Raw genomic sequence first — 14851 nt, forward strand, 5'->3', positions numbered from 1 at the left:
GGGGCACCGGCTGCAGCCTTGGCCCATAAGGAGGAGCGCGGGGGCCTCTGGACCACGGGCAAGAGGGTTCCCCCGGCGCCCCAGGGAGAAGGCTTAACAGAGCCAAGGCCCGTGGGAGCTGCAGGCACCTTCCCCCTCCACCCCCAGGACTGCTGCCAAGAGCCCCCGCCAGCCCTGGCCTCCTTGCCTTGCCTTTCCAGCAGAGTGATCCAGGCTTCCCTCGTGGCACAGCAGTAAAGAGCTCGCCTTCCCTGAGTCGTGAAGATTCCCTGGAGGAGGGAATGGCAGCCTACTCTAGTATTCTTTCCTGGAGAATCCATGGACGGAGGAGCCTGGTGGGCCCCAGTCCGTGGGATCATAAAGACCTGGGCACACAACTTGAGGGATCTGCGAGCTCAGCGATCTGTCTTCCCCAGGTCATCTTGCCGCTGGTTGCTCCCGCAGTTTATTCTAGGTCATCAGGCCAAGCACTCACTACCCACAGTCTTGTGGCCACGGGGGCACCCAGCAGGTCACACACCAGCATCTGCAACTGATGCCCTTCCCTGTCGTCTGAGCTGAGGCCACGCTGGTGGCTCTGGGATGGGACCCAGGGAAGTGAACCTCAGGACAGTGCCTCAGAGATGCCTCAGCCACTCAGGCTCTCTCTGCCCCATGCTCTCCCCTCCATGGCTCCCTCAGTCACCTCCCAGATGCCACCTTCAGCCACCACGTCCATTCTGGCCCAGGTCCTAATTCTGGCTCCCCTGGCCTCCGACGGACACTCCCACACTTTAAATGGCTCCCGGCCCTCAGTCTTTAAACCAAGAAGTTCCCCCTGAAGACTCAGCTTTGCTTTACCTACTGCAGTAGTGAGGACTAGTCACCCTAAGAGATGCCTCTCCCCTCCCCTGCCTGAGGCAGGCACAGTCCTGGATCACAACTCCTGCCCCAGCACTCCGGCCCCAGGCTGCCAGTCAGCAGGAGCCAGCAGGCCCCTGAGCGCAGGCCAGCCAGGGGCGCCCCCTCTGGCCCCAGCCCACCCTCTCCCCGTCCTCCAGTCAGACTCCAGCTTCTGTCTGAGTCATTCGCATTCTCCCAAAGCACTTGGTGGTTTCCGACTTGCAAGGCTTTGCTTGCACTGTTTCCTCTGCCTGAAATGCCTTCTCTTCCTCACGCCCCCAAATCTCAGCACTGCCCATCACATCCTCACCCGTCCTTCAAAGCCAGTCTTCCTCTGGAAATTATTCCCAAGCCCTTTTACCCACTGATGGACCCAATGACTACTGACCTGCTATGGCGATTTATGTGACTCCCAGAAAGTCTTCAACATTTGTTCTTTATTTTTTTGGCCACGCCAGACAGCAGGCGAGATTTTAGCTCCCCCACCGGGGATCAATCCTGTGTCCCCTGCAGTGGAAGCATGGTCCCAGCATTTGCTTTAAAAAAAAAAAAAGTTTCTACAGTATACAGTTGGCACTCAGTATGCGCACTGACATCATGAGCCCGTCTTTGTCTGTGGTTTTTGATGTTCAAGTGCCACGTGCTTGCATATTTAACACTTCTCAGCCATCATCCACCCAAAGTGGAGAGCTTTGGGGGGCAGGGCCTGTGGCTTCCCCATATGTCTCGGCATCAAGCAGGTGCCTTGAACGTAACAGGACTTCCATCTGCAGAACTCAGTGGTCAATTTCAACCTTGCCCTTGCTTATGCTTGTGCGCACTCAGTCGTGACCGACTCTGTGACCCGATGGACTGTATGTAGCCCACCAGCCTCTCTGTCCATGGGATTTTTCAGGCAAGAATACCGGAATGGGTTGCCGTTTCCTCCACAGTATGTTCCAAACCGAGGGACAGAACCCATGTCTCCTGCATTGGCAGGCAGGTTCTTTACCACTGGTGCCACCTGGGAAGCCTTGCCCTTGGTCTCTTTAAGCCAGCCTCTCCCACGTGGTGGTGGTCAGTCGTTCCGTCGTGTCCAACTCTGCGACCCCATGGACTGCAACACACCAGGCCTCCCTGTCCTTCACCATCTCCCTTGCTCAAACTCATGTCCATTGAGTCGGTGTTGCCATCCAACCATCTCACCCTCTGTCATCCCCTTCTGCCTTCAGTCTTTCCCAGCATCAGGGTCTTTTCCTATGAGTTGACTCTTTGCCTCAGGTGGCCAAAGTATTGGAGCTTCAGCTTTGGAATATTGGAATATCCCTTCCAATGAATATTCAGGACTGATTTCCTTTAGGATGGACTGGTTTAATCTCCTTGCAGTCCAAGGGACTCTCGAGAGTCTTCTCCAACACCACAGTTCTAGACCATCAATTCTTTGGCGCTCAGCCAACTCCAGTGCAAACCTCTGCTCTGAGAACCACATTCCTGCCCACTTGCGTGTGACACTCTGCTCGCTGACTCTGCTGTGCATAACCACAGCCAGACTCCCAATCCCTTTCTCCAAACCTGTTCATCCCCACCCCTGCTCCCCTCACAAGCCAGAGACCCTGGAGACCTCCACAGGGAATTACTCTCTCCCATCAAGCGCCCCAAGTTCTGTTTCACCTTCCACATGGCTCTCACCCTACCACTTGCCTCCTCATTTCCTGCCACCATCCTGACTGAATCTCACCAGCCCCCTCCTTGATCTCCTCCCTGGTCTCCCAGCCTCCAGTTTCACCCCTTCCCTTCCATCTCTCTGTGGCAGCCAGAGCGAGCTTTCAAAACGCATCTGTCCCTGCCACCCCTCTCTTGACACCTTCTGGGGCTCCCCAGCACCGTCCGAAGCCAACTCTTCAGCAGGTCCTGGGAGGGCCCTTGCCAACCTCCCAGGGAGGCTCACCTCGCAGCCTGCAGTCCAGCCTTCTGACTCCTCAGGGGCCTGCCTACCACGGGTGCTATTCCCTCCAGACACTGTCCACCCTTCCTTGCTAACTCCCTCCGTAACCTTTAGATTTCAGTTCCCGGGACTCTTCCTTGGGAAAGTCACCCCTCCCCCACCCAAACCAAGATGAACTCCTTTGCTTTCAAAGAAAAAAGCATTCTCTTCAACAGCGTTTTTCTGTCTGTTACTCCTTTACGTTGTATTCACCTGTTTAACGCACGTTTCCTGAGCGTTTACTCTGTGCCAGTCCCTCAGGGACAAAGCTGGGATCTGACCCCTAGTGGAACAGACAGAAAACATTCCAAGAAATGAATGTATGCCTTAATGTCGGGCACAGATAAGACATTAAGGAGGATGTGAATTTGGGGGAGCAGAGCTGTTATTTGGGATGGTTGGGAAGACCTCCCTGGGAACATGATATCAAACCAGGATGAGGTGAGTCAGGCATTTGCCTCAGATACAAAACCTAAAGGGACAAGGGATCAGTGATCAAGATAAAAAATTATTTCAGTTCATGCTTTAAAAAATCAAAGTCAGCCTCCCAAAATCCATGATGACCAAAATTGTAAGTAAAAGAAAAAAAAAAGAAAGGACTTCCCTGGTAGTCCAGTGGTTAAGATTCTGCCCTTCTAATGCAGGAGGCATAGGTTCAATCCCTGGTTGGGAAAGTTCCACAGGCAGTGCGGCCAAAAATAAAACTCTTTCTTAAGGCAAAAAGAAACAGATTCAGTAACAGTGCTGTGAAGCCTGAGTCAAAAGGAGAAATCGGTAAGACAGCCTGGAATGGGGAGAAAAGTGATGGTGGGTGAGAACAAACCTAGGACAGGGAAAGTGGAAAGAAGCGCTCCGAACATCTTAAGAGTCAGGGCGACAAGATGGCACAGTCTGCTCAAGATTGCCCCAGGAGGTGAGAGGACTCCAGGACTGACACAGTCTATCTAGTCAGCGTCGGTTCCAGAAGCTGCAGCCAGCACGGAGGGTGTACTAGGCTCTCGCTAGCTCCAAGCCAACGGCCCCCCACTCCAGTACTCCTGCCTGGAAAATCCCATGGACGGAGGAGCCTGGAAGGCTGCAGTCCATGGGGTCGCTGAGGGTCGGACACGACTGAGCGACTTCACTTTCACTTTTCACTTTCATGCATTGGAGAAGGAAATGGCAACCCACTCCAGTGTTCTTGCCTGGAGAATCTCAGGGACGGGGGAGCCTGGTAAGCTGCCGTCTATAGGGTCGCACAGAGTCGGACACGACTGAAGTGACTTAGCAGCAGTTGCAGCAGCAGCTCCAAGCCAACCGCCCGGAGGTGGGAAGGCGGCGTGTTACTCCTTGCGGCCACCAGGGGTCAGCAGAGCGCCGCCCTGCCCAGCCTTGGTCTGGCCTGGGAAGTGTTGGAAGCCCAGGGGGTGACGTTATTCAACGCAGGGTAATACACGACCGACTGAACTGAACTGAGAACGGGGATGGAGGTGTCTCGGGAGCAGGCTGAGAATCAGGGGTGAGCTACTCTTCCTGGCATTTCACCCAACCATCCCTCCATTTATTCACTCAGGGGGCCAGGCCACACAGTCTCATGGGGTGAGCTGAGAAGCTCCAAGTTTGTCCTGAGGTCACTGGAGGAGCCTCTGGGTCCGATTTGCAGGAGCTGAGGAAGTGGGAGAAGCAGCTGGGGATTCCAGAGATACCGCTCACAGGAGCGCTGCCTCCACGGTGGAGATTATAAGAGCACACAGTTGCCATAAATGTCAGCAAGACAAAGCAACTAATAGACGCTCACAGGGACTTCCCTGATGGTGCAGTGATTAGGACTCCCTGCTTTCACTTCAGGGGACCAGGGTTCAGTCCCTGACCCTGACCGGGGAACTAAGATCCTGCAAGCTCTGCAGTGTAGGAAAAAAAAAAAAAAAAAAAGCTAACCATTTTTGGATACTTACAAAGTATCATGCCCTTTTTTAATAATCTTTCATGTACCAACTCAGTTTTCACATGAAAATTCTATGAAGCAGGTATTATCATTGTCTCCACGTTCCAGATGAGGAGACTGAGGCATGAAAGGGATGTCCAACAGCACAAGCTAGTAAGTGGGAGCCAGGATTTGAACCCCAAAGCCCATGGCTCTTTGTGTGGCTGCTGTAACAAATGGCCGCAGACAGGCTGGCAACAGAAATATATTCCTTCACGGTTCTACTGGCTGGAAGCCCCAAATCAGGGTGTCAGCAGGGCCCTGCTCCTCTGAAGGCTCTAGAGAAGAGCTGTTTCCAGCGTTCAGATGTTCCTTGGCATCCGTCTAGTCTCGGCCTCTGTTTCCACGGGGCCTCCTCTTCTTTCTCCCTGAGTACTTGTATTTTTCCTGTGCATCACCTCTTCTGTTGTTTGTTGTTGTTGTTTTTTTTTTTTGGCTGCATGGCGACTTTCAGGATCTTAGTTCCTGAACCAGGAATCGAACCCGAGCCAACCCTCGGCCACGAAAAGCAAGGGAGTCCCAACCACTGGACCACCAGGGAATTCCCTCCTCTCTGTCTCTTATAAAGACACTTGTCACTGGAGTTAGGGCCTGTCCAGATAATCCAGGATGATCTCATCTCAGAGCCCTTAATTACACCTGCAAAGACTCTTTCACCAAATAAGGTCACATTCAGAAGTCCCAGGGTTAGGACACAGACATATATCTCTTGGGGTCGGAGAAGGGGCAATATTCAACCCCCTACAACTCCTCCCCATGATCCTATTATTATCATTGCAGTCATTGGTATTATGCTGTGAACCTGAAGGGCAGCTTGGGGCTGGAATAAAGTTAGCCAAGTGGGCGATGGGGAAGTCAGGCACAGCAAGGAGCAAGCATGTGGAATAATTGCAGGGACTTCCCTGGCAGTTCAGTGGTTAAGACTCCACGTTTCTACTGCAGGGCGGGGAGCAGGGGTTCGATCCCTAGTCGGGGAACTAAGGTCTCACATGTTGCCTGGTGCAGCCAAAAATAATGATTGCAGCCGTGTCCTGTCATTGCCCCGCCTTCCCCTGCTGCCTCCACAGCCGATGCTCGGCTTCTTGCTGAGTCCCCCTCTGCAGGGTCAGTTGTGGGGAGAGAGTCCCTTTGTCTCTGGCAGGAGCAGCCCCTGGACAGGAAGAGCAGTCACCCCACCTCCATGAGCGTGCCCACACCTCCCTCCTTGGTGGGCAGGACCACAGGCTCACCATCCCCGGCTCTGGCCGCCCCCTCAGGGGGCACACCGGCTAGTTTGCTGCTTGCCACTCATTTAGTTCTCCACCTGGGCCCATGGTCTCACCCGGTGTCACTTGGGGGGTCAGGGGACCAGCCCAGTGATGCTGACCCTCCCACTGTGAGCTGTGCTGTAACGAGCATCTGTTCCCGGAGGCTTGCTTTCTTCTTTTGGCGCCTACAGACAGGTGACAGTCAGGCCTGGATGTCCTCTGGAGGCTAGAGTCTTTCCCTGACATCTTGGGTGGCTTGAAGGGGACAAGATGGGGCTGGAAGATGGGAGGCAACCAGAACACCCAAGGGTCAGGCCGGGTGACACTTAATGTGGGGTCATTTATCCAGTTGGTGGGTGGTGTTTTCATTCCCCACTTTAAAAAGAAAATTTTTTAAAATTTCTTTGATGACAGCAGGTCTTAGCTGTGGCACTCGGGACCTTCGATCTTTGTTGTGGCATGTGGGACCTTTCATTGTGGCATGTGGGATCAAACCCTGGCCCCCTGCATTGGGAGCCCGGAGTCTTAGCCAGTGGACCACCAGGGAAGTCCTCCCCACTTCCTTTATTCTTCCCATTAATTGTCAGTAGTCTACTAGGCTACCTGGGGCTTCCCTGGTAGCTCAGAGGGTAAAGAATCTGACTGCAGTGCAAGAGAACCAGGTTCGATCCTTGGGTCAGGAAGATCCCCTGCAGAAGGGAATGGCTACCCACTGCAGTATTCTTGCCTGGAGAATTCTATGGACAGACGAACCTGGAAGGCTACAGTCCGTAGAATCGAAAAGAATCGGACACAACTGAGTAGCTAACACACACTAGGCTACCTAAAACTACTCGTGTAGCACGTACCCTTGCCTTATTTCTCTCCGGCATTTAGCTCCATCTGATGTGGATATTTTCTTCTTTAATCTATTGTGACATCCCACCTGGATGTGAGCTCCAGTGACAAGAATCTCTGCCTGTTTCTTCCCTGCTAGATCCTTGGAGCTTCTGGCACACAGGAGGTGCTCAAAACATGTTTGCTGGCTAGCTGGCTCAAAACCAAAAACAGGACAACTCTGGGGCCAGGTTGGTCTGCCCAGGTCTCCCAATGACCATTCAATCATTCACTGCATGTGCTTTAAATGAAGAGTTTTACTCTCAGAACTCAGTACAAAACTGTCTGTTCAAGGAATACATTCTTTGGGGGTGCGGTACCCCACTAGTACCCCCTGGTGGTCAGAGGAATCAGCTCCTTGAGAACCTGACTATTGGAACCCTGGCCTTGAACAGGGCCTGGTCCAGGGACTCCTACTATAAGTTTGTGAAGTGCAGAAGTGAAAGCAGAAAAGATGAAGATTAGACATGTATAAGGACTTCCCAGGAAGTGCACGCCCGGGGTATGTTAGCAACTCCACGAGTCACAGGTCTGTCCCAGGAGGTCTCAAGGACAGGGTTTCGCCCACATCTTGGACAGATCCCCTCCCTCCCCCCGGGAGTTTAGACCCAGCACCTGCTCCCTCAGCCATTTCTGCCTCATCTGGTTCAAGGGCAGCTCCATCCTCCAGGCCGTGGTGCCAAAACCGCTGCATTTTCGGACTCCTCCTCCCTTTCTGTCACCCTCACATCTGGTCGCCAGCCAATGCCTCAGCTCGGCCTTTGAAATATCCCCAGAATCCCACCACTTCCCCCCACCCCCTGTGCCTCCTGGTTGGACCACCATCACCTCATCTCTGACTTTTCTTTTTTTTTTTTTCTTCTTTTATCTCTCTGACTTTTCCAGTCGCCTCCTCAGCTGGGCTCCAGGCTTCTGCTTTCACACCTTAAAATTCCTTCTCCAGCCAGCAGTCCAAATTTCAGAAATAGGAATTAGAGGGACTTCCCTGGTGGCTCAGATGGTGAAGAATCTCTCTGCAATGCAGGAGACCTGGGTTTGACCCCTGGGTCGCGAAGATCCCCTGGAGACAGAAATGGCAACCCACTCCAGTATCCTTGTCTGGAGAATCCCATGGACAGAGGAGCCTGGTGGGCTACAGTCCGTGGGCTCACAAAGAGTCGGACACAACTGACTGACTATAACACTTTCACTTTCAACACTTCCCTTGGTGGTCCATTGGCTGAGACTCCCCAACGCTTCCACGGCAGGGAGCGTGGTTTCGATTCCTGGTGGGGGGTACGTGCCCTGTGGTGCCGCTAAAAATAAAAATACACGAATCAGATCAGGCCCCTCCCCAACCTAACACCCTCTAAGCCGGTGGAAGCCAAACTCCTCCCCACAAGGCCCCGCCCACTGCAGCTGGCTCCGCCCACTCCCTGCCAGACACGCGGAGGCTCTTCTCTTCCTCCCTAGCGCCTCCATCACACCTCAGGGCCTTTGCGCTTGCCAGTCCTCCTGCCTTTTCCCGTAGATTCGTCTCATCCCTCAGGTTTCCCAGCAAATGTCACTTCCCCTGAGAGGGCTTCCTGCCATCATAACCACTCTCCGGTAGTTTTATTTCTCTTGCCTCGCTCTTCTCTCTCTTTCACAGCGCTCAGTATGAGCAGAAATCATCTTTTTCATGTACTTGTTTCCTTGCTTGCCCCCCACATACACACGTAAGGACCTTATTTGCTTTGTTCACTGATGTCTCCCAGCCCCTGGCACACAGGGGGAAGTCATAAAATTTTTAGGACTGAAGAATTGCATCAATTTTATTTATATAATATCCTCATTGAAAGCAAACACGGTTTAAAATTCAATAATTCTTAAATCTGTAAGATGCAAACTAAATCTCCCTTGACCACGTTGCCGTTTTTTTATAAAAGGACCCATTTCCTCACACTTTCACTAAATCTGGAGATCTACAGTGGTTTTTTTTTTTTTTAGTTTTGCTTTGCTTTTTAATATGCTGGCTGTGTGGTGCAGGGCACGTGGGATCATAGTACCCTTACCAGGGATTGAACCTGGGGCCCCTACATTTGAAGGGCTGAGTCCTAACCACCGGATGATCAGGGAAGTCCCACCACCACTATTGTTTTTTCAAGTCTGTCTACAGGCAAAGGACAGCTTGTTGCCTTTTTAATTTCAATTTCTTGATTATCATGACAGTTGAGCACTTTCCCATGTGTTTATGTGTCAGACACATTTCTTTTGTGATTTGCCTTTGTGCATCTGGACCATTTTCCCCATTGAGTTCTCTGTATTGGGTCATCTGCCTTTTTCTTATTGATTGGTAGGAGCTCTTTATGATGTATGTCAATACATTGTCTCTTAATTTTTTGTCCACCCTGGTACTAATCTTTTAACATTGTTTACAGTATCTTTACTACTGCAGAGTCATTTGCCTTTGTGCGGGGGTGGGGATTGGGGAGCACAGTTCAACCCGGAACACCTCCCTTCCCCATTTCCTATCATTTGATATTATGAACTAGATCATACAAGCGAAAGACTACACAAAGCAACCTGCCAAGTTTATGCAATAACGATAATTAAGTGGTCACCTGGGTACTCACCAGCCACAATAAGACTTCTGCTGCTGCCCCTCGGCCCCCGCCCTCCAGCCCACAGCATCTTCCTCCTTCACCCCCAGACTCAACCTCTCTCCTAAATCTCAGGTTAACCATTCTCTTGATTTATTATCTATTATTCATCATTCTCGCATCACCCAGGCTCACATCCCTAAGTAATAGATTGTTTATTGTGCCTGTGTTCAGACTTTTAAAAAATAGGTTCTTTCTGTATTCCCTCTAGTACTTATTTCTTTCACAAAGGTGAAATGGGGGAAGCCTGTGGATGTGGGGGAGCAGTTCATTTATTTGGGGAGTATTGTTATACTCTCCTCATCTTACACATGAGGGGAGTGAGACACAGAGAGGTGAAGGAAAGTGCTCAAGGTCACACAAGTCGCGTCAGAATTACAATGAGCCCATTGAGTCCCTTTCCTAAAACTCTGCTGTCTTAGTAGAGAAGAGTGAGATTAAGAAGTCACTGGAACCCTCCAAACACACAAACACGCACACACCCGTGCTCTTACGGCCTACCAAAATCCTTGCGCCTCTCCTTTTTTTTTTTTTTTTAAGATTTACTTATTTATTATTAGTGTTTTGGCTGCACTGGATCTTCGTTGCTGCAGTGAGCTTTCTTAACTGTGGTGAGCGGGGGCTACTCTTCATTGTGGTGCGTGGGCTTGTCATCGCAATAGCGTCTCTTGTTAAGCATGGGCTGTAGGCATGCGGGCTTCAGTAGTTGTGGCACACGGGCCCTCGCCCCTCTCCTTGATTTCCCCTGATTACAGGGACCTCACCACCTCTCAAGGACACATGCTATTCTTTCCCATCTCTTCCACCCCAGAAGAGTTCTCCATGTTTTGGTGAGAAACATCTCCTAAGCTGAGGAAAGCCAAGGAGAGCTGAATGTGGCTGAGAGACTGAGAAGCTAGGGCAAGACGTGTCAGTGATGAGACCAAGAGGGCCTCAACTGCCACTGTCTCTAGATTCTCTAACAGGCCCCAGGTGGTAATGGCTCAGTGCTTTGCCTGCCCTGGGGGTGGCACAGCTGTCCTAGATGTTCCCCAAACCTTTGTCAAGAGTCCTTTCAGGGACTTCCTTGGTCATACAGTGGTTAAGAATTCGCCTTGCAATGTAGGGGACACGGGTTTGATCCCTGGTCAGGGAACTAAGATCCCACATGCCTGCACTCCATGCCCACACATGGCCATGAAGATCCTGCTTGCAGCAACTAGGACTGCATTCAGTTAAATAAATATAAATATTTTTTAAATGAAATAAAATAAACCCTGGGAGATTCACAGAAAACCCTCTGACCCCTGACTGCTTAAAAAAAAATTCTTTTATGAAAGCTATCTCGGTTCCCGGTTAGGGGGTCCCAGCACTTCCCCACAGGGTCCCACCTGATCCATATACTCTGCCCCAGAAGCAATCCTGTTTCTTCCCAGCTCTATGACCAGAGCTGCCGAAGGGCATGGACATCACAGAACAGCCCACCCATTTCATAGATGGGAAAACTGAGACCCCAAATGGTTGTGTTTATCAGTCACTCTGTGAGTGGAGTCAAGGGCACATGAGGGTGAATGTGTCTTTGGATGGGCATGTATATCTTGCAGATTTAATGCCTGGCTCTATTCTCAGTTTTGAGGCTTCCCAGGTGATGCTGGTGGTAAAGAACTAGCCTGCCAGTGCAGGAGACATCAGAGACATGGGTTCGATCCCTGGGTCGGGAAGATTCCCTGGAGGAGGGCACGGCAACCCACTCCAGTATTCTTGCCTGGAGGATCCCATGGACAGAGGAACCTGGTGGGCTACAGTCCATAGGGTTGCAAAGAGTCAGAAAGGACTGAAGTGACACAGTAACACATTCTCAGCTTTAAGTGGGTTAACTCAGCAGTTTTCAGACTTTTTGTTCTCTTTACATTCTTGGAGAAGGAAATGGCAACCCACTCCAGTACTCTTACCTGGAATATCCCATGGACTGAGAAGCCTGGTAGGCTACAGTCCATGGGGTCGCAAAGAGTCAGACACCACTGAGTGACTTCACTTCACGTACATTTTTAGGGAAGACCAAAGAGCTTTTATTTCTGTTTCATAAGTCATATCAGAATAAAACTGGAAATTCTTGAAAAGGATTCAGAAGGCATTTTTAAATAGCAATAATAAATGCATTACAGGCTTATATAAATAACCTATTTTAAGAAAAATTTTAGTGAAAGGAGTGTCATTATTTTACACTTTTGCAAAGCTCCTTAAAGTCCAGCCTCACAGAAAACAGCTGGACACTCCTGCTGCTTATGCCTGGGGTCTGCTGTGATATCACAGGCCAGGGAGCCTCTGAAACCTCCCCCATCACTGGACGCTCATGGAGAAGGAAGTGGAAAGGCAGAAAATGTCTCGGTATGAAAATGTGACCTCATAGACCCCCTGAGATGGTCTCAGGAACAAGTGCCCACGTCACACATAAAAGATTAGCTCTCAAATTGTTCAGTGTGGTTGTCCTGATTGAACCTCCGGACCTCCCAAGGACTGGGGTACAGATATCCAAGGAACTTCAGTGACCAGGATCCTGGTGTCTTAGCTCCACCACTGCTCCAATGGGAACCCCAACATCAGTTTCCCACTAGCCCATAAATGAGCGCTAAGGGATTATAGCGCCTCCCACATATCTTGGAGCAGCTAACCCTGTGCCCCACAACTACCGAGGCTGTGCTCTAGAGCCTGTGCTCTACAACAAGGGAAGCCACCCACCGCAAGAAGCCTGCGCACTGCAACGGGAGAGAGAGTAGGCCCTGCTCAGCACAGCTAGAGAAAGCCTGCGTGCAGCAATGAAGACCCAGCACAGACAAAAATAAACTAAATAAACGAATTTTGTATTGTTGTCCAGGCACTCAGTCGTGTCTGACTCTTTGCAACCCCAAGGACTGCAGCATGCCAGGCTTCCCGGTCCTTCACCATCTCTCGGAGTTTGCCCAGATTCATGTCCCTTGAGCTGATGATGCCACCCAACCATCTCATCCTCTGTTATCCCCTTCTCCTCCTGCCTTCAATCTTTCCCAGCATCAGGGTCTTTTCCAATGAGTTGGCTGTTTGCATCAGGTGGCCAAAGTATTGGAGCTTCAGCATCAGTTCTTGCAATGAATATTCAAGATTGATCAACCTTATTCAAAGTCGATCTCCTTTAGGATTGACTAGTTTGATCCCCTTGCAGTCCAAAGGACTCTCAAGAGTCTTCTCTAGCACCACAGTTCAAAAGCATCAACTCTTTGGTGCTCAGCCTTCTTTAAGTGAATATTAAAAATAATTTTTTTTTTAAAAAAAGAGTGTTCCTATCAGCCCGTGTACATGAGGGTGCAGAGATGTGTGCCTTGGTTCCTCTGTCCAACCTGAGGAATACCCTAGCTCTCTGCCAGCCCTGCCCACCCGCCTCCCCTAAGACTTCCAGCCCACCTTCATCAGTTGCACTGCAGTCTCCTAGGAGTACTTCAGGCTCACATGTTCAGCTGGTCCCACTCTTCTCGACCACATGGACTGTAGCCTGCCAGGCTCCTCTGTCCATGGGATCCTCCAGGCAAGAATACTGGAGTGGGTTGCCATACTCTCCTCCAGAGAATCTTCCCAACCCCGGGACTGAACCCGGGTGTCTCATGTCTCCTGCATTGGCAGGTGGGTTCTTTACCACTGAGTCACCTGGGAAGCCCCCTAGCAGCACTTAAGCACCTGGAAACCCCCATGCCAGGCTGCTGAAGGGGCTTGGGAGGGAGAGGTTTTGTATTTTCTACCAGAGTGGAAAAGAACTGGCTGGGTCACCTGGGTCTCCAGATCTCTATGGGAGGTACTATAATCCCTTAGTTCCCATTTATGGTCTAATGGGAAGCTCCAAAGTTAGGGTTCCCGTGGGAGTAGTGGTGGAACTAAGACCCCAGGATCCTGATCTCTGAAGTTCCTTGGACACCTGTGTCCCAGTCCCTGGGAGGTCTAGATGTCAAATCCTGGTCTTATAAGGCGGGGGATGGGGGTGGGGGTGGGGGGGCGCGGGCGGGGGCGGTTGTTGAGCCCAAGGTCCCCTTCTTGTCCAGATGGCCTCGCTGACATTCCTAAGTTCTCTCCTGGTAAAGGGTCTCTAACGCCTGGATTTGCGCCCCTAGAGGGGACGCTGACGTCTGGGTCTCCACCCCTACAGGAGCGGGCGCAGGGTGCCTTCCTTGTCTTGAGGAGCTGCTGGGTGCCGAGTATTCTTAGGGAACATGGGGTGATAGTTCCTTCCAGTGGGGTATATAGAGATAGAGCCTGGACTCCGGCGTTCCCCTCTTGGGGTGGGGAAGCCGACTTCGAGGTTCCCGTTCTGGTGGGCTAAGGGGGCTCAGACATCTGAGCAGCCCAGGACTCCCTTGCTTGGAACCCCCTACCTGAATATTCATTGGAGGAACTGAGGCTGAGGCTGAAGCTCCAATACTTTGGCCACCTGATGCGAAGAGCCGACTCATTGGAAAAGACCCTGATTGATGCTGGCAAAGATTGAAGGCAGAAGAGGAAGAGAGAAGACCAGATGGTTGGATGGCCTCGACTCAATGGACATGAGTCTGAGCAAACTCCGGGAGATGGTGAGGGACAGGGAGGCCTGGCGTGCTGCGGTCCATGGGGTCGCAAACAGTCGGATAGGACGGAGCCACTGAACAACAACCGCGGAAAAGATCAGAGTGGCTGACGCGGGGCAGGACCGAAGGGAGGAGACTCCGTGGGCGGGGCTCCAGCAGGCCCCGCCCCCGCCCGCCGGCGCTGTCTCCACGCATCCAAGTCTGCGAGGCCTCGGCGGGCGCGGAGAGCCTAGCGACACAGCCTGCGCGCCCCGCCGAGCCCGGCCCGCCCCGGGGTCTATGGGGCCGCTCCTCTGCGCCGCCCGGCCGGCCCCACGCCGCGCCCGGAGACTGCCCTCGCGGTCAGATAACGAGGCGGTGGGTCTTGCAGGTAGGGGACGCCAGGGGGCAGGTATGAGAGGACAGGGAACTCCTGAGTCCTGGAGGTGAAGGGGACCGGGACTCCAGTGTCCTGGGGGCTAGGGCAGCGGAACGCCTGTCTCCCGGGGCTGAGAGTAAGGGCGCACGGAGGTTGAGTCTTGGAGAAATAGGGGCCTGAGGGATCTGAACGCCAAGATCTAGGGCATCGGGGGACCTGGCTGGGAAGGCTTGGGGGCTGCGTGGATGTGGAGAGCGGGGCTGGACCCTGAATGCCTAGCCCTGGAGGAATGAAGACCTAATTGAACATGTTTCCGGTTCTGGGGAATCTGAATACCAGGACACCTGGGCTCAGAATTCTGGATCCATCCTGAGGG

The sequence above is a fragment of the Budorcas taxicolor genome, chromosome 18, assembly GCF_023091745.1.
Source record: "Budorcas taxicolor isolate Tak-1 chromosome 18, Takin1.1, whole genome shotgun sequence".
NCBI classification, from domain to species: Eukaryota; Metazoa; Chordata; class Mammalia; order Artiodactyla; family Bovidae; genus Budorcas; species Budorcas taxicolor.